Source organism: Triturus cristatus, chromosome 4_1, assembly GCF_964204655.1.
Source record: "Triturus cristatus chromosome 4_1, aTriCri1.1, whole genome shotgun sequence".
NCBI lineage: Eukaryota > Metazoa > Chordata > Amphibia > Caudata > Salamandridae > Triturus > Triturus cristatus.
Window position 1 is genome coordinate 161,755,493 of NC_140585.1, and position 21,902 is coordinate 161,777,394.

Below are 21,902 nucleotides of genomic sequence, written 5' to 3' on the forward strand. Positions count from 1 at the left end.
TCCTTCATGCACAAAGTTTCCATCCTGTTAAACTGATTGAGAGTATCCCTTATGCAGAGTGTCTGCGCATGAAAAGAAACTGCAGTACAACAGAGAGTCTAGTAGTTTCAACGAATAATTTGTTTGAGAGACTCAGCAACAGAGGGTATAAAGTAAAAACTCTGTGAGCTGCGGAGCAGAAATGCGCAAAAGTTACTAGAGAAGAGCTGCTATTCAAAAATAAAGTAAAAGTATCAACACCAGGGCAAGCAATGTCACAAACGCCAAGGCTCATTACAGGGTATAACATATATCATCAGAAATTGAGACAAATCCTGTATAGGCATTGGCCAATAGTAAGTTGTGACCCTATCATAGGATCATCATGCATTAAGCTCCCCCAATTGACTTTTAGGAGGGCTAAATCTATGAAACATGAACTAGTATGTAATGCTCCTGTACAAACCAAGGGCACTGGTTGGTTAAAGTGTCAAAATGGATTTTTCAAATGCACGAAGTGCAAAGCTTGTAAGCATGGAGTCAACACCAGTTCAATCTCCACTCCCTTACGTAAAACCCCATTGGAGATCAGGGAGCATTATACATGCAAAACAGAATTTGCAGTATATGTGCTACGTTGTACTTGTAACAAAGTGTATGTGGGTAGTACCATTCACCCCATACATATTAGAATTCTACAACACCTCAGGGCCATTAATAACAATGATCCAGCTTACCCCGTGGCCCGTCACATCAACAACATACATGGTGGCAAAGCAGAAAATCTGACATACTTTGTTGTTGATAGTGTCAAGAAGAACATCAGGGGTGGTAATAGACAACTGGCACTCAGGAGACTTGAGTCAAGATATATTATCTTGTTGGACTGCAAGATTCCACATGGCCTTAATGCTGATGAAGCATTAAATGTACATCTTTAAGATAGTAACTGCCTCTTCAAAATTCTAAGATCAATCCTACTAGAGCTGACCTAGTTGGTTCTTTTTGTGTTCCAAAAATGAGGTTTGGTTTTCACAAAATCCTCACTCATATGATTTAGGGGAATATCATAAAGTTCATGTTGTAGCAAAAATATTATGATATCATGATATAGTAACAATCGTTTAAATTTACCACCACCATTTGCATATAAATTGGGTCATATAAAAGCAGAATACAGGATAAGTATGCCCACTGGGGCTTTATTTTTGTTCTAACACCAATTTATTTATTCATTACATGCTTACTCAAAATGAATAATGAGAAATTAATTCTGATTATGACAGGCACTAAGTTATTAATTACGAAGGTGGCAATGTGTTGTACTGTTTTACTTACGAGGTTGTGTAAATATTGCTATTCGGAAGAAAGACTTCTTTTCCGTTGGTATTTCCTCTATGTTAATTGTTGTTTTCACCGTTTCTAAGCAACCCCTTGATTAATGTCATGTGGATAGATTGTATAAATTACTTACGTGAACTGGGTCAGACACAGTGAGCAAGGCGGACTCGTTCCGCCGAAACGCGTCTGGGCCACATTGTTTTTGAAATAAATCATTTTCCTTGAAAACTGCATCCCACGGTGTCAGCGCCTGTTTCATACTACGGGAAACTAGGATTGGATCTAATATATATATATATATATATATATATATATATATATATATATATATTAACTACTGGCCAGCTCCGGTCCGCTCCTATCCTGAAAATCTCGGGATGATTAGTTTAGCGGGGACTGAGAGAAAAGGGTGGTCTTTCCCGTAGGACATTTAGCCGCAGCTACAGCCCGAACTGCTGAACAGAATTACACCAAATTTGGCAAAGAGGTAGTCCTCAGTTCAGACTTGTGCCTTATGCTTAAATGGTGTAAATCCATTCAGCAGTTTCTGAGAAAATGCCCTTTAAATGTACATATATATCTTTGGCCTTGGAGGATCCGCGTACCGTATGCGTACCCAGCGCGCACCCTGCCCTGCACGAGCTGCTTTCTAATTGGCTGTCAACACTCCAAATCAGGAAGTGTTGGCAGCCATTTTGTGCCTCGGTAGAACCGAGGCACAAGAAACCCCCAAAAAACCTCGCAAAACGCAAAGAGGGCAGGGTAGAAAGACCCTGACCCCCTAGGCCTGCTCAGGGGGTCCCACAAAGACCCCCAAGGCCAAAAATAAATGTTTTTTTTTTTTAAACGGGAGGATGCACGCTGTTTGGTTTTTAGCCCCTGGGGGGCCAAATCTCGGGGGCAATGGCTGCCATCCTGTCATTGAAACCTGCTCGCTCTTCCAAATAGTAAAGCAGTTTGCTTTTCCACATGGGGAGCAGCATGTTAGCTGCTCCTCATGTGGAAAAGCAATGCCGGCTCCCGCAGGATGCGGGGAGCCGGCTGGGATCGTGGGGGAAATGGGGAGCCCCCCACGGTCCCCAACGGAGTGGGCCAGCCCCAGGGGATGGGGTCCCCGGGGCCATAAGTGGGCCGGGAGGGGGGCCACGTGGCCCCCCTCACCAAAATGTTTTTTTAAATAAATTTAAAAAAAGGGCCGCCCCCGGGGGATGGGGTCCCCGGGGCCATAAGTGGCCACAGGAGAGGGGCAAGGCAGCACCCCTCCAGATAAAAAAATGAATAAGAAAAGGCCCATGCCCCGGTGGATGGGGCCCAGGGGCAGAGTATGGCCTCGGGAGGCGGACCACGTGGCCCCCTTCCCGAATTTTTTTGTTTAAAAAGAAATTAGGGGGCAGTCCCTGGGGGATGTGGTCCTCAGGTCCAAGAAATTAGAAAAAGAAGGGGGTCTACACAGTCCCCTTCTTAAAATTCTTTTTTTTTTTAAACGGGATCGCAGACGGAGGCCACGCCCCCTCATTGCACCACTCTGTAAATGCACCCCCTGGCACGTTTGCAGAGCGGGAAAAAATTCCCCTTGAATACTGGGGGCCCCTGGGGGCCAACTAGCCCACCAGGAACCTCCAGTATGTGCCAGGGAGCTGCATTGCAGAGAGGTGTTCTGAGGCTACGCCCCTTTTTACACCTCTCTGCAACGCAGCTCTGTTGCGCTTACTGGATGTAGCTGGTGGGCTAGTTGCACCCCAGGGACCCTCAGTATTCAAGGGGAGTTAATCCCCCAACTTAAATCATGACACGGGGCACGGTTGCACAGTGGTGAATGGAGGGGGCGGGACCTGAGTTCACATGTGTGCAAACACGCCCAGTTGCATGGTTTAAGTTGGGGAATTAATTCCTTGTCAATACTGAGGGTCCCTGGGGGCCAACTAGCCTACCAGGTACCTCCAGTAAGCGCCACGAAGCTGAGTTGCAGAGTGTTGTAAAAAGGGGTGTGGCCTCTGAACACCTGTCTGCAACACAGTCTCTTGGCGCATACTGGAGGTACCTGGTGGGGTAGTTTTCCCCCAGAGATCCACTGGATTGAGAAGGAATGAATTCTCTAACTTAAAACATTCCAGAGGGCATGTTTGCACACATGTGAACTCAGGCCCCACCCCCTCCCTTCACCACTGTGCAAACGTGCCACGGGGCGCGTTTTAAGTTGGGGAATTAATAATCTTTCAATGCTGAGGGTTCCTGAGGGCAAAATAGCCCAACAGGTATCTCCAGTATGTGGCAGGGAGCTGCGTTGCAGACAGGTGTTCAGAGGCCATACCACTTTTTACACCTCTCTGCAACACAGCTCCCTGGGGCATACTGGAGGTACCTGCTGGGCTAGTTGGCCCCCAGGGCACCACAGGATTTAAGAGGAATTAATTCCCCATTTTAAAATGTGCCACAGGGCGTGTTTGCACACATGTCACCTCAGGCCCCACTTCCTTCGTTTACCATTGTGCAAACGTGCCCTGTGGTGCGTTTTAGGTTGAGGAATTAATTCCTCTTCAATCTTGAGGGGTCTCTGGGGGCCAACTAGCCCACCAGGTACCTCCAGTATGCGTTAGGGAGCTGCATTGCAGACAGGTGTTCGGAGGCCACGCCCCTTTTACACCTCTCTGCAACACAGCTCTGTGGCACTTACTGAAGGTACCTAGTGGGCTAGTTTGACCCTAGGGACCCTTAGGATTGAAGGGGACTTAATCTCTCAACTTAGAACGGTGACAGGGCGCGTTTACACAGTGGTGAAGCGAGGGGACAGGGCCTTACGTGATGTGTGCAAACACGCCCTGTGGCGTGTTTTAAGTTAGGAAAAAAATTCCACTTCAAACCTGAGGGACCATGGGGGCCAAGTAGCCCACCAGGTGCTTCCAGGAAGCGCCACTGCCCTGCGTTGCAGAGAGGTGGTGCAGGCCGTGCCCCTTTTGACATCTCTCTGCTACGCAGCTCTGTGGCGCTTACTGGATGTACTCAAATTTCCAATTTACTCACCTGTTATCAGGAGAGACCTCAGTGCTGCATCTTTGAGCCCAGTACTGATCTTGAAAAGTATTTCTACCATACTTACCAGTAACTTTAATTTCCGTCCATAGGCTAACATTGACTGGTGTCACTTGGAATTTTTTGAAGTGTGGAGTTTTGGAACTTTAAAATATTCACCTAAAATCATCCGAAGATAGAATTCCGATTTACTGACCGGTAATCAGTAGAGAACCCAGTGCTGCATCTTTTAGCCCAGCACTGACCCTGAAAAGTAATTCTAACCGTACTTACCAGTAACTTGTATTTCATTCCATAGGAATCCATTGTGTGGTTTTCACCAGAAAAGTTTCTAAGTGTCGATTTTCACAAATTACAAATATTCCTTAAAAATTGCCTTTATGACTTAAAGGCATGCTTTCAACTGTTTACAGGAGATGCACCAGTGCTGGATCCAGGATCCACCACTGAGTGAGAAAAAGTAACGATAACACTACTTATCTGGTAAGTGAATTTCCTCCTATTGGATAACATCGGTAATTCCAACTGAAAAAAGTTTCGAAGTGTCAACTTTTAAAATACAATAATATTCCTTAAAAATCACCACTGTAACCAAAACGCTTTTAGTCTACTGTTTAAAGGAGATGTCCCAGGACTGAATCTAGGATCCAGTCCTGTGGTTAGAAAAATAATCCATAAAGTAATTATTTGCATTTAACTAGAAATTCCCATTGAGCTCAATGTTACATTGTGTTTGAAATTGTGTTGCCCATTGCACCAACTGTAACTACTGTACTTAAAAGTCTATTGCCTATTTGCTAAGTATTTATACTAAAGTAATTCGTTCTGATAAAGTATATTTTGTAATGTAATGTATAACGTAATTATAATGTAATTTAAAAAATAAAATATCTAAAAATATAGTTTAAAAAAATGGAGGAAATCAGTATCGAAAAATCAATATAACAATTAGTACATTTAAAAATTGTCATTTACAAAACCTTTGAAATTCACTGAAAAAACCATAGGTTTCAGGCACGGTATAGTTAGGAATTAGCATTTAAAAAACCTTAGAAATTCACTGAAAAAACCATAGGTTTTAGGGGTGTTATAGTTAGCTGGACATTTTACTTGTACAAAACCATTGAAATTCACTTGTTATAGTTAATTCATCTAACTATAACTCGCGCGCCCGCAATGCACTGCTGATAACGTCACATATTACATCACTCATGACATGGTCAGTGACATCACACATGACATCACTGATGATATCTCAAATGACATCACTGATGTCATCACTGATGACATCATCATTATGATAGAGTGGCAGACCTCCTCTCACCATAATAGGACCTTTGATACACAAACTCAAAAATATAAACTAACATTTTCAAATGAATGGACATAGAAATACCACTTACAACACACCAATTCAGTAATTCCTTGATCTCCACACATATCCACTCATTCAACAACAGTCCTATACAGTCACTCATACATGTACACACTCATTATATGTACTTATACACCTATACATCCTGTTACACAGTGACACTCATCCATAGAGTTACTCAGACACATAGTCACACATGCAAACAAAGTATCAACCATCCATTAAATTGCATATATACAGTTATACAAACACCACCACACTTACTGCTACAGAAACTTACACATAGTTACTCGCTTAAGCAATCACTTACAGAAACACAGACTTATTTATACTGGAACTCTTCCAATCTCTCACTCTCACATATACTCACTTATATACACCAATACTCACAAATACTAGTTTAAAACATATGAAGTTACTCATAAAGACACTATTGAGACAGTCATTCACTCACTAACACACCCATATACACACTCATCCACCCATGCAGTGCTGCACACATGCTGTCTTCAACACATACAAACAGTGAGTCACTCATTCATGCATCTACGCACTATGTAATACCCCCACCGAACCATACAGACACTCAGACACTCATACTGATACTCAAAAAACCAAATAATAACCTAGATAGAAACTTATGTAACTACTCACCAACACATACAGCCACTTATGAACAAAGTGAGAGACTGATACAGATATTTACATATTTAAAGATTACTTACTAACCCATGTATTCACCAAGATACACTTAATCAGTCAGTTATAGAATCAATTTCCCCCCAAAAAATTCATCCCTTTAGACACTTATATACCCATTTATTCATCCATCAACCTTGAGATATACATATATAAAACATATTTGATTTTCAGAAAAACACACATTCACTGGATGATGTCATCAGTGATGTAATTTGAGATGTCATCAGTGATGTCATGAGTGATGTCACTGACCATGTCATGAGTGATGTAATATGTGACGTCCACTCAATTGATCCAAAGATAATGGATCATGAGAAACTAGCCTAAGTCAACAGACAGTGGGTTCACCAAATTGGTGAGCCTCAACAATTTAGAAAAGAAAAATGCTTTTCTATAGTCCCCTCACTCACCCAGGGTTGCCCCATAGGTGACATGCTTCATCATTGGGGCCATCCCAAACATCTACTGCTTGGGGCGTGCTACGACTTGCGAGATTTATGTAGGAGCACTTTTTTGTGTGAAACTATGTGTTGTGCAGTGTTGGGGGAGTGGTGTTTGTGTTAGTTAAAAATACCTATCTAGTTAACAATGTATTCCTGCTCCTAGCTGGTAAGATAAAAGGGGTTCATAACAGGAAAAATATAACTGTTATGTGGTTATATTGCCTATTATTTTGTCAACATGTTTCGAGGTATCCCCTAACCTCTTCTTCAGGACAGCATGGGATCCAGCCCCACGTGTATCACTTCGTGCAGGAACCTAAATTAAGGTGAAAAAATAGACTAATTACATGCGCCTATTGAGCGCACTTGGTTATATACATACGGTTATTGATGAACATGTAGTATCTGTATTAGAGAAAAAGAAATGCAGGTTAGAAAAAAACATCCTGCCTCAATGGGCAGGTGCCTGTATTCGCGTTTTGGCACACTCATCTTTTCAGTGCCTTTCAAAATAAAATAAGAAAGTGATCTAATGTAATCAAAAAGGAACAGTTAGTAGTACTTGTATCCATGTTGTTATCACACAAATCTCCAGTCTAGAGAAAACGGAACTGGTAACAAAACACCACCTTTTAAAAACCACCAACTTTTAAAAAACACTCATCTTCCTGGACAAGCTCTGTGACAGTAAACACACACTCAACATGTAACGTTGTGCAAACATATGGACATATCAACATACTTGTATGGTAGCACTAATATGCCCCATGGTCTGTCTGGGTGGAGGGGCCTGTAGGACCCTAAAAATGAGGAGAGAAAAGTGGGAGAAACACCAATCACGTTAGGATTAGAGTATTTTCTCTCTGCTGGATCTGTTTTAAATAACCACCAAATCGGGTTCCTGTTAGGAGAGAAAACGAGGTAAATCTTACTGTTCTCAGCATCCCTCCATCAGTGTGACCTGTAAGTCCCAGGCTCGACCTCATATTAGCGTGTCTCTGCCTCGGTGCTGATTTTATATTCTGTAAATCGCCAAGTCATGTTGGCATTGTTGTTAAAAGACTAGTGCGTATATGGGTTGAAAACTTGATTTTGGCACAATGTGCGCGCCATTTTGTTGGGATTTGTAATTCCCAAATTGTAACTATTTGGTTATGAGGCTCACTATAGGTGTGAAAAATATTTCTTAATAATCAAAATACTACTCCTAACATTTACCTCATATTTTTGTAAAAACCAGAAACCCCTTGATTAATCATGAATCGAACCCTCCATGGAGTGTGTTAACGGCGGCCATCTTGGATAGGGCATGTTTTTGGTAGCCCGTGTCTGGCAAATAAAGGTCAATAATTCATAATTAAGGGTTGTTAATTAGATAAACAAGTATTCTGATCATATTTTTACTGCAGTGAGTGTTTTTTCTTGGGGAAAATACATGACAAATACATTTAACATGATGTATAACATTTACACATACATTTAGGAGTGACACATACAAGAATCACTAGTAGTTTTGCACTTCTTTTGTTAAATTCTTAACTTTCTTAGTTATAGTGTCCTCTTTTTTATGTTTTCTAACATATTGGGCATGATTCCTGTGCTTTTATACCCGGTGTAGCTGGTTTATTACACCACAGTGGATCATATCAGGATTGTGTATACTTGGGTCATCTGAGGAAATGTCCCCAAGGTATACCTTCGTTCAGCCCTCTACTGTCTGTGCATAGTTTAAAAAACCATCTTTGTTCCTTTTCTAGTAGGACCTGTGTCAGGTTATCGCATGGTTTTACATGCTCAAGGACTACCCATTGCATGTCATTAGGGGTATGTTGTGTGTCATTGAAATGAGCCGTCATCCTGGTGCTTGCTCTGTGGCACCAGATGTTACTTCGGTGTTCACAGATTCTTGTGCTTATTTTTCTTGTGGTCATCCCTACATAGTGTAGGTCGCACACGCATGTGATGAGGTATACCACTCCCATAGTGTTACAGGTAGTGAATTTCCGCAAGTCCCATGTTTTGCCTGTGTTGAAGGACACTCTTTTGGTGGTGGTAGTGAGGTGACAGACACTACAATTGCCACACAGATAGTGGCCCGTTGGTAATGTACTTAAAACCTGTTGGTTGGTTTTGGTTTGTGGTTTTGGACGAGTGTGTGCTAATAGGTCTTTCAGATTTTTTGCCCTTTTATGTGAGAACATTGGTGTCAGTATGTTTAGAGTTCCACTGTGTAGGATTCGCCAATGCTTTTTCACTAGTTTTGCGACGTTGTCTGAAGCTTTGTTGAAAGTTCTTATGCATATTGGTCTTTTATCTTTCTCGTTCTCATTCCTTTCATAGGTTTCAAGCAGGGCATCTCTATGATTGTTTCTTGCTCTTTTCTTTGCATTTGCAATGGTCTTGGGAGGGTAGTTTCGCACTCTTAATTTTTCAGTTAGCTCCTTTGCTTGTTTGTCATAATCAGATGTTTCTGTACAATTTCTCCTCAATCTGAGAAACTGTCCAAAGGGAAGGTTTTCCTTGAGATGGTGTGGGTGGAAGCTCTCATATAGTAGGAGGCAATTCTTAGCGGTAGGTTTAAAATGTGTTGTTGTTTTTAACTTCCCAACTGATGCAAAGATGTTGAGGTCTAAAAATACTAACTCATACCTACTTTTGGTGTGGGTGAACTTCAGGAAGGGATCCTGTAGGTTTAGCCATTCGATGAAAGTGTTGGCTTCTGTTTCATCTCCATTTCATATTACCAGAATGTCATCAATGTATCTCTTCAAGTCTGAATTTTTTCCTCGAAATGGGTTAAGGTCTGAAAGAATCTTTTGTGCTTCGAGGTGATAGACATACAGACCCACCACACTCGGCGCAAATTTAAGGAATATTATTGTATTTTAAAATTTGACACTTAGAAGCTTTATTCAGTTGGAATTACCAATGTTATCCAATGAGAGGAAATTCACTTACCAGATAAGTACTGTTATCGCTACTTTTTCTTACTCAGTGGTGGATCCTGGATCCAGCACTGGTGCATCTCCTGTAAATAGTTGAAAGAATGTGTTTAAGTCATACAGGCGATTTTTAAGGAATATTTGCATTTTGTGGAAAAAAATATATATATATATTAAGCAATAATAGGCACATGTTGCACTATGTGTTTTAAATACAACACATAAAGTATATATTGATAAATTTGTTTACATATGTATTTATATATATATTTATATGTATTTATATCAATTTAATTTTGGTTTTAAATTAACCATGATTTTATCAAACATTTTTTATTACTAAATGACTAAAAGACTATTGTATTTATGCAAATTAGATATATTTGTGCAATATAATGACTGTGGTGAAAATTCACACTATGTGCATATATATATTCAACTGTGTTCACCAACCAATTACAGTGGTAATATGAAACTCTACAACAATACCAATGGCAAATTATCATCATTGTCGATTCAAACAACATTAAGACTGATAGTGTTTTGTTTATGTTTATCACGGGTGAATTTCAGTAAAAGACATAAAAACAGAAAGCGGACTGCGTTTCCGCATGTGATCAAGGGCACTTTGTATGCCCGAAACGCGTCATATGGCTTACTGAATAAAGAAGTTTCAGCCACAAAATTTTGGGTCCGTGACTCCTTGTTCGTGCAAAACAGACAACATGCAGGAGTCGTCCTGCAAATACTAATTACGGAGTATCGGTTGATTCTGTCGACGGACCCCCTCACCAGAAGCCGGAAGCAGCCAGCAACCAACACAACGCCACTAACTCGGAAGGGATTCTACGGCAGCTTCCCCCTACAGCAGCAGACGGAAACCATCGTACACGGAGACGAAGAAGGTCGTGTCGGAGGATTCACCGAATTCGAGCTCCAACAACGGTGAGTTCCATATCGGGAACTGCATAGGAGGGGAGGTGTGGCACTGCAAACTAAAAGCCGGAGGTCTAACACACGAGACTCGGTATCATTCATAAGCCAAAATATGTCAGCGGATGAGGTCCGGGAGCGGGAGGCGGCGGCCGATGAACTGTTTAAAAACTTACCCAATATTTCAGCAACGGGAGGAAGCACACAGTCTAATACTGTGAATTCTGGCAATAATTCCAACGCCAAGGAGCTTCTTACAAAATTGGAGAAATGTAAAAGGTCAGAAGTCACTAAATGGTGGGAAAACAAATCCCTAATTAAATATGAGGAAGTGGGACGAGTGCCAAGAGGATTGCAAATTTTTCTGACGCCAAGTTTTGAAAAACCTAACCCTGCGATGTTAAAAGAATGGGGGCAAAGCAATTTGGATGCATCTATGAACTTGGTACGCATTTTAATTAAATATGCTGAAATAGATCGAATAGAGCTTTTAAAGGAGATTGATACAATTAATGAAGAATTAAGCTCATTAGAACCAAATGAATTGATAGCTAAAACGAAACAAGAGATCCTTGCACTCTTAAAAAAACAAGAAGATAAAATCAAAACACGCAAAGCTTATAAATTTGCTCGTGATTTAGCAGATTATGAACACGGCAGAATCTATACGTTTGCCATAAAATTTGCGATGGCCAAAAAAGTCAAAACCAACATAGCCTCAAGATAACATTACTACCCAACCACAAACTGCGGGTACATCAAAAGATTCACTCACACCATCTGACGGCAACTCCTTTAGTAGTGATACAGTCTCAGAAGACAGCGACAGCACTACAATGAATACTGAAACAAGAAGATTAAGCTTGGGGGAAGAAGTGGATTTTTTAGCTGTAGACCGACGCAACCCACTAAGACCGCGGAAGCAAGCATTAGCCACAGAAAAAAATGCAACATCAACAGAAGAGAGCGGCGCAAAAAAACAAAAAGCAAAATCAAAAAGAAATTACTGGCGCAAGTAACAAATTTGGAAAATAAAACCATTGTAAATTTATCAACGGTAATTTTAACTACAGCAGAGAAAAAAGTGCTCAACCTAGGTTTGTCGTATTGTCCACCAAATGATTTCAATTACGATCAAACCAGGATAGATTTATTTGGCTATATTCGGAAACTCAAGCTAAGAAAGTTTTTCACTATAAAAAATGGCTTAAAAGAACAACAACAACATGACCCCAAAGAAAGATTAGGGTTGCAAGTCAGAGACATTCCACTGTTAGGAACTGTACATGATCTTAAAGAAGGAACATCACCTCAAATAGAGAGTACTGCTACACAACTGTCTACACAGCAGCAGCTTATGGGTATGGATGTTCAACAACAAGGGGCTGGGAGCAGCCCCTTTAAACCCAAATCAACATTCATACCTAACATGCCAAAAGATGCAATAGACATTTTCCACGAAACAGTGACAGAAGAGATGAAAAAACTAAATCTCCAAGTGAATAAGAGAAAGCGTGCAAATAAGTATAACGATGTAAAATATCAAGAATTAATCAACAAATTGCAGAACAATCATGAAGTGGTTATCACTAAAAGCGATAAAGGAGGCAATATCATCATTTGGCCAAAGATTCAATACATTGAAGAAGCGAAACGGCAACTACAAGATGAAACATGCTATGCAAAAACAAACTGGAAAGAGTATAACAAAGCAAAAGACTCTTTCAACAAAAAGTTACACCAGTTTAAAAGAGAAGGGATGATCTCACAGGAGGAATTTAGTTTTTTGCAAGTACAACACCCAGTGATTCCAATAATCTATTTCATTCCCAAAATACATAAAAAGACTGTACCAATTCCAGGACGTCCAATAATATCAGCCATCAACAGTAGGAACGAACACGTTTCTCAATATATTGATTTTTTCTTACAAGAACTAGTCAAGAATTTACCTACTTGCGTGAGAGATAAGGGAGACTTCCTGAGTAAAATTAAAAACATCAAATGGGAAAAAGACATGATCCTTATGACATTAGACATTGAATCCCTTTACACTTGCATAGAACACAAGATAGGACTTCAAGCTATTAAATACTTTTTAGACTTACAACCCATTGAATCCTACAAACATACCAATATGCTGTTAGAATGTATTGATTGGTGCCTCAATAACAATTTCTTCCTATTTGGCACAGATGTGTATAAACAGCTGCGCGGTGTGGCTATGGGATCCTGCTTCTCTCCCAGCTACGCCTGTCTAATGGTAGGCTGGTGGGAGGAAATGTAAACAATGCACAAACATTTGTGAACACCATCAATGACAACAAGGTCAATTAAATTTACATCTAGCATTGACACAGAAAAAATTGAATTCCTAGATGTTGAAGTCATCATTAAAAATGAACAGATGGCTACGACATTACACAGAAAAGCCACGGCAGGTAATTCTACTCTACATGCGTCTAGCAAGCACCCTAAACATTTAATAAGAAGCATTCAATTTGGAGAGTTACTTCACATTAAGAGAATCTGCAGCCAAGAACAAGATTTAGAGAAATGCACAAATGAGGCCATCATAAGATTTAGAGAAAGAGGCTATGATGAGACTGTCCTCAAAGAAGCACAGGCTAAAGTCAAATTAAAAACTAGAGAAGAACTTCTTGTACCTATAAGTGGCATTGCCCAAACAACACAAAATGATGATTCTGAGCCAAGATTGATTATTACCTATAATCAACAAGAGAGAAAAATTAAATCAATTCTCAAACGCAACTGGCCTATAATCCTCACAGATGCGGTACTGGCACCACAGCTGTCAAATAACCCTACAATCACATTTAGGAAAGGCAGATCCATGAGAACACAGCTGGTTAAAAATAGTCCAGCGATCTGCCACAAAAAAATGTGGCTGCAACCACAACAGGGATTTTTTAAATGCTCGAGCTGTAGAGCCTGCAAGTTTGGGATTAACACTACTAGTTATGTTACCCCATTCAATGCCAGACCAAAGACGATTACAGGCCACTATAATTGCAAAACCGAGTTTGCTGTATATGTCCTGGCTTGCACCTGTGGGTTAAGATACGTGGGCAGCACAAAACTGCAGGTGCATGTCAGGATATTGCAGCATATCCGAGCAATTGTCAATAATGATGATGCTAACCCAGTTGCCAGGCATTTTAAACAATTTCACAACAACAACTTGAGTTGCTTAAGCTATTTGTAATTAGCTCAACATCAAAACCCCGCAGAGGTGGCAACAGAGAACGATTGTTACGTCAATCTGAATCTCGGTTCATTATTGAGCTAGATAGCAAACATCCGAATGGTCTGAATAACACAGAAGACCTTCACAACTTTTTATAAAATAATAAAATCTCTTTTTATAACCTGGTAAACTGGATGTATATGAAGTTTCTAAATAATGCCTATAGAATGACCATTTTATCGCTTTTGTACTGATCACTTTGCAATACAGTTAGCTTCCCCGAGGGTAAGAAGTAATATGAACCACATAATTTTAAATCAACTAGAAATAAACATGAAGTAACAATGTTTATTGTAGTTCACCACCAGCTGCTATTCCCCCTCACTTTCTCTTTTCTCTTTCTCCCTTTTTTACATTTACAGTCATGCACCTGAACGTTATGCATTTATGTATTAGCACTTTGCAATTTATTAAGGCAGCACTTAGCACTTTAATCATAACACACTATCATACTAATAGAGTCAGGATAATCAACAAAGATAAGTATTGAGACATTTATGCACTTTACGTCAATCTAAGAGGTAGCAACCAGTTGAATAACCAGTCATTCACAGAAATTCTTTGCACTTAATTATAGTCTACAAGTTTTTCAAGCATTTAAGCAATAATAGGCACATGTTGCACTATGTGTTTTAAATACAACACATAAAGTATATATTGCTAAATCTGTTTAAATATGTATTTACATATATTTATATGTATTTATATCAATTTAATTTTGGCTTTAAATTAACCATGATTTTATCAAACAGTTTTTATTACTAAATGACTAAAAGACTATTGTATTTATGCAAATTAGATATATTTGTGCAATATAATGACTGTGGCGAAAATTCACACTATGTGCATATATATATTCAACTGTGTTCACCAACCAATTACAGTGGTAATATGAAACTCTACAACAATACCAATGGCAAATTATCATCATTGTCGATTCAAACAACATTAAGACTGATAGTGTTTTGTTTATGTTTATCACGGGTGAATTTCAGTAAAAGACATAAAAACAGAAAGCGGACTGCGTTTCCGCATGTGATCAAGGGCACTTTGTATGGCCGAAACACGTCATATGGCTTACTGAATAAAGAAGTTTCAGCCACAAAATTTTGGGTCCGTGACTCCTTGTTCGTGCAAAACAGGCAACATGCAGGAGTCATCCTGGAAAAAAAAAAAAAAAAAAAAAAAAATATATATATATATATATATATATATATATATATATATATATATAAAAATTACCTACTGGCGGTCGCCAGTAGGTAGTTATAGTTAGGACCACGTTTCCATAGGAAATCCGCAACATTCTATTTTGAAGAATAACTTTGGCGCCGGTCGACGAATCCTCGCGAATTTTTCAAAATAGGTGGGGCGCTACGCTCCGCTCCTACCCTGAAAGTCTCGGGGGGATTCGTCAAGCGGGGGCTGAGATAAAAGGGGGGTCCCAAAACGCGTTTTTCCCATGCATTTTTCCATAGGACCTTTAGACACAGCTACAGCCCGAACGGCTGAACAGAATTGCTTGAAATTTGGCAGAGAGGTAGCCATAAGGTCAAGGAAGTGCCTTTCGCAGGTCTGGTGTAAATCTGTTCAGTATTTCCGGAGAAAATAGCATTTAAAAGCATATATATATCTATATGCGCGCAGGGTGCGCGCACCGTGCGAGCACCGTGCGAGCACCCTAACGTGCGCGAGCGTAATTCTGATTGGTGGTTACATGTTAGTCAACGTTCGAATCGGTCGAAATCAGGAAGTGTCGGCCGCCATTTTGTTTGTTTTCAGTGCGAGAGTGAAAAAGGAAGGTGGCGAACGTGAAAAGGGGGCAGGGTAGAGAGTTCCTGACCCCCTAGCCTTTGTCAGGGGGTCCCTGAAGGACCCCGAAGGCAAAAAAAAAAAAATTATTTGGGTGAAAACCCAAAAAAAAAATAATAATAATTTTTAATACGTAGTTTATTGTAAAATAAATATATAAAAAAAATAATACATAAATAAATTAGCATTTAAAAAACCGTACAAATTCACTGAAAAAACCATAGGTTTCACACACGTTATAGTTAGGAATTAGCATTTAAAAAACCTTGCAAATTCACTTAAAAAACCATAGGTTTCACACATGTTATAGTTAGCTGGACATTTCACTCATAAAAAACCAATGAAATTCCCCCGTTATAGTTACAGCAGGCAACTATAACTCAAGCGACCGCAATCCTCTGCTGATGACGTCAGATATTACATCACTGATGACATATGTGTCTTTCTGAAAAATAAATATTTGTAATATATGTATAGCTAAAGATTAATGGAAGAAGACATGGGTAAATAAGTGTCTAAATACAGTATTAGCATCAGCAGAGGATTACGGTCACGTGAGTTATAGTTGCCTGCAGTAACTATAACGGGGGAATTTCATTGGTTTTTTATGAGTGAAATGTCCAGCTAACTATAACATGTGTGAAACCTATGGTTTTTTAAGTGAATATATATATATATATTTCGAGCACGATCCAGCATTAATCCGTTGAACGAAAGAGCAGGAACGGACCACCACACAGCCAAGTATTTTTTCAAATTCCAGTGCTTTATTCCATATTTTCAGCCAGCATGACGCGTTTCGACCGGGGAACCCGGTCTTGATCACCATATATATCAAAAACCAAAGTCTGCCAATTCGGGAGAGCCACATACAGGTAGGTTCAACTTGCGTTTATTACAAAGGCTGCAGCATGCTGAAGGTCAATCTTCAAAAAAAAATAAACTGCCTGACGCGTTTCATGCTCTACGAGCATTTCTTCAGAGGCATTCCATTAGCACTCGCAGCATAAGAGGCAGCACTTATCTCCTCGATCACCTGCCACAGTGGGCGTCGGCTCGCGCTGAGCCTGATGGTCCATATAGTGCCTCAGGTTAAAGTCCAGTGAGCTGCTTTGCGCTGTGCCAAAAATAAAACAAAATTGTAACCCCAGTGGGTGTTTGTAAAGCTTCCTTTCAGTACAAGTTGCACCTTATACCCCTTGAAAACGACCTCCTGTCCAACAACTGGTTGCCAAGTAGCTCCAGCCTGGTCCATCACGACATGGCAGGGCTCCTCCCACCACCGGGCCGTATATATATATTATCTACTGGCGGTCGCTAGTTATAGTTAGGACCGAGTTCCCATAGGAAATCTGAAAATTCTATTTTGAATAACTTTGGCGCCGGTTGACTTATCTTCATGAAATTTTTAAAACTAATGAGGCGCTCCGCTCAGCTCCTACCCTGAAAGTCTCGGGGTGATTCGTCAAGCGGGGGCTGAGAAAAAACGGGAGTCCCAAAACGCGTTTTCCCCATGCATTTTCCCATAGGACCTTTAGTCGAAGGTACAGCCCGAACGGCTGAACAGAATTACTTGAAATTTGGCAAAGAGATAGTCCTCAGGTCAGGCATGTACCTTTTGCTTAAATGGTGTAAATCCGTTCAGTAGTTCCTGAGAAAATCAAAAGTAAAATCATATATATATCTGGGCGGAGCCTAACCACACATCTCATTGTGAGATCTGATTGGCTGTCAGCACTTCATCCAAGAAGTGTTGGCAGCCATCTTGGGACCAATATACATGATAGCACCTCATTAAAAAGCATTGCAGTTAATAGAAGGTTTTAAGACTTTAGTTACATTATAAATCATTTGTTGATGGTACCATACTCATTTTACGAATTGTGGTGTGTTCTAAGGTGATTTTACCATGTGAAAAAGCCTTCTGCTGTGATATCATGAATCATGTTTGAGAGAAAACGATTTTCTCATGCTTTTCCCACAGAGGTTTGGAAGGTGATCTATAAGCTAACTGAGAGCATATTTTCTGTAAATTCACATTATCTTTCTCAGTCATGTGAGAATGAAGTCTGACATTCTCAGTAAAACATGTACATCCAACAAGGGCAGAGACTGTCAGTTGATTCCTTTGTGTTCTACTGCAGCTTCCCAGAGTGTTCTAAAGAACAACTAGAGCGCTAACAGTCCTACTTATGACAAACGTATGGCACACCTGAAGCCATCTTGGTTGGAATAAAGTGGTAATTCTTAAAACATTTAATTTAAAAAGGAACAAAATGAGGGGGTTCATTTTGCCATAGAAAGTATGATTAGTGCTGCAGAAAGAAAAATTAGGGCACATTTTGAGTGACTTCTCAAATCCTCTTCTATTTCATTAAAAAATTCTGACATGCAGACTGAAACATGCACTTTCAATACCAGCAGCAGACTTCCCTGGTGAGCAGTAGCTTTACTACAGTGATCTAATAAACAACTAGAGTGCTAACATTCTGAATTTATGGCAAATTTGTGACACATCTGAATGCCTTCTTGATGGAATCAAAGTAAAAAACTGAAAGTATTTCCTACTGAGGATACTGTAGTAAATGAGGAAATTAGGGAACATCATAACAAATAAGTCTCCCAAAATGGCCACCAGAGACAAAAGAGCCCAAATATAGCCCAAATATCACCCAGATGTAGCCCAAGTATAGCCCAATGACAGAGTGTCCCAGAGTGTTCTAACGAACAACTAGAGCGCTAACAGTCTTACTTATGACAAAAGTATGGCACACCTGAAGCCATCTTGAATGGAATAAAGTGGTAACACTTAAAACATTTAATTTACAAAGGGACACAATGAGGGGATTCATTTTGCCATAGAAATTATGATTAGTGCTGCAGAAAGAAAAATTAGGGCACATTTTGACTTCTCAAATCCTCTTCTATGTCATAAAAAAATTCTGACATGCAGACTGAAACATGCACTTTGAATACCAGCAGCAGACTTCCCTGGTGAGCAGTAGCTTTACTACAGTGATCTAATGAGCAACTAGAGTGCTAACATTCAGAATTTATGGCAAATGCGCGACACATCTGAATGCCTTCTTGATGGAACTAAGTAAAAAACTGAAAGTATTTCCTACTGAGGAGACTGCAGTAAATGAGGAAATTAGGAAACTTCATAACAAATAAATCTCCCAAAATGGCCACCAGACACAAAAGAGCCTAAATGCAGCCCAAATATCACCCAGATATAGCCCACACGTAGCCCAATGACAGAAGTGTGCAAAACACTTATTTTTTGTGTATTTGCAGTTTTATATAGTGCAGACTTGTCAGGTATTGGAATGCTTTACATGAGCATTGGTTACATCACACAAGATCAAATTCATTTTGGTTGTAGACATGGGGAGATTAAGTGATTTGACCACAATCACAGAATGTTGAGCTGAAGCAGATACTCCAACCTGGTTCCCCAGTTGCAAAGTCTGCAGCTCTGGAAGTAACACCACATCCTCTCACCAAGGTGCAACATGTAATCAAGTGGTCAACTGGATAAAAAAACATAAAGATTACAAATAATTTAAAAGTTCTTTGTCACTATTTGAAAACTCAGAAAATATGTCCTCATTTTAGTTTTTTAGAGCACTAACCATAATTTTGATGCAAATAAGACCCTCTCATATATGTAATTTCTAAAGGAAATACTCTAGGTATTACAGTTTTGATTACATCAAGATGACGTCAGGCGTTCCACACTTTTGTAATAAATATAGAATGTTAGCAATCTAGTTGTTCATTGGGATACTGTTGAGAGGCAGAGACCATGGGCACGGACTCTGAAAATTGAAGGCAGGTAGGAGAGTGCAGAGGAAACAATTTTACCACACTGGGCAGGCAAGAAGGGCAGTGGCAGCACAACAGACTATGGAGGGCAGTGGAAAGGGGGACAGGGGCAACAAACCAACAATACCGGACTGGCAAGAGATGCTGTGGCAATATAATAGACCATTGTGGGCAGAAGGAAGAGGCAGTGGTAGTACAACCATACATGCCAACAGACCCATTTCAGCCAGGAAACGTCCAATGTTTTTAAGCTCAAATGGGCTTTATTTGATCTGTCTCCTGTCTACAATCTCCTCTTTTTCAATGTAACTCAAAGGGGAAAATCAATACCCCAGTTTTTTTTCAAAATCTCCCTCTTACCAAGTTCAAAATGTTCGCAAGTATGGTACATTGAATCATGGTAGGCAGGAGGAATTGGGGTAGGGACATGGACTCGGATAACAGAGGACAGGAGGGACATGGAGAGGTGCACCAAACTGACCCTACAGGGCAGGCATCAGGGTTTGCAGCAGCACAATACACCACACAGCGCATGCGGGACGGGAGTGCAGCACAACAATCCATAGAAAGCAATAGGGAGGGGACAGGACTATGCACATGGACAACAGAGAACAGATGGGAAAGAGGCAATGGTAGCTAGCTGACCATAATGGACAGACAGGAGAGAAAGCTGCAGCATAACAGACCATAAAGGGCAGGAGGGACGGATCAGGGGCATTACAATGGAACAGACAAGCCAGGAGGGAGGGAATAGGGGGTCTGCACATGGAAACAGAGGGCTGGGGGCAAGGTGGTAGCGCAGGAGCAGCAAGATGACCATGGAGGTCAGGCAGGATGGGTACTAGACACACCATGGAGAGCAACAATGAGACTATGGTGGCATACACACAGACCATGGAGGGAAGGTGGGAGGGGGTCAGGGGCAGCTAGCTGACCACACAGGGAAGGTGGGAGGGGCCATGGAAGCACAGAAGACCATGCATGGCAAGCGGGAGGGTTAGTTGCAGCACAATGGCTATGATGGGCAAGAAGGAGGGTGCAGGGGCATGCACAAAGGACCATGGAGGATAGAAGGGAGGGTCAGGACCTTGGCACAGACAAGAGAGTTCAGGGGAAGGGGCCTCACAACAGACCGCGCGGGGCAGGCAGGAGGGGCAGTTGCAGCACAACAGATCAGGGAGGGCAGAAGGGTGAGGCAGTACAATGGACCATGGAGGACAGGAGGAAGGGGATAGGGGCATGGCATGCGGACAGGCAGGGTGGAGGTGGCAGGGACAGGTTACAGTCATCTGACAATGCTAGGCAGGTGGGAGATGAGTGGCAGCTCAACAGAACACTCAGAGTAGATAGGAGTGGCAGGTCCATGGAACATAGTGGGCAAAAAGGATGGAGCAGGGGCATGCACAAAGACATCGAAGGGCAGGGGGAAGGAGAATAGGGGCAGCAAGCTAAGCACAGAGGCTAAGCAGGAGGTCAATGATGGGCCATATAATTGGGCAATGGAGGGCAGGAGGAGTGGACTGGTACATCATGCTAAATGGGGGGCAGTGGCAGCACATCAGACTATGCATGGCAGGAGGGAGGAGGCTAGTCCATGGATTCAGACAACAGAGGATAGGGAGGAGGTGGATGGGGCAGCAAGCTAACTGTTCAGAGAAGGTGGGTATTAGGAACGTTATTGTTTTTAAAATGTGTGTCTGTGCGAACTACTTAAAATATGAACAAGTATGCAGCATAATTTCACTTTTATTCAGGAAGAAGAGGACGTTTGTGACTGTGACTCCAGGCTCACTTGGCAGAAACCCCCCCTGACCCTCCACCCCCATTGCAAAATGTAATGCCCGTGAAAAGGGTAGGTGGACGCAGTGTTATATAGAACATAGTCCTGAGAGCACGATTGAAAATGAAAACTAGATGTAGTATATGGTATAATCTATGCACCAAAAAGTGTGATATAAGATGAACCGGGCGTGAAATATAATATGCAATACATTGTGCGCAATGACAGATTCATTGGAGAGTGCGAGATAGCACAGGCACTAGCACGTGCTATGCGATATGCGCTTTGGAGTGTAATATGCACAGGGTAGTGTTGTGTAACATAACTAGTCTCTAAAGTTATAATATAAAATATGTGCTGGGGAGTGTAATGTTGCATATGCACTGTGACAAAGATATGGATCCCAGATTGTAATATGTATGGCATAGCGCTGTGTGTTATAACATACACATCAGGGAAGGCACGTTAG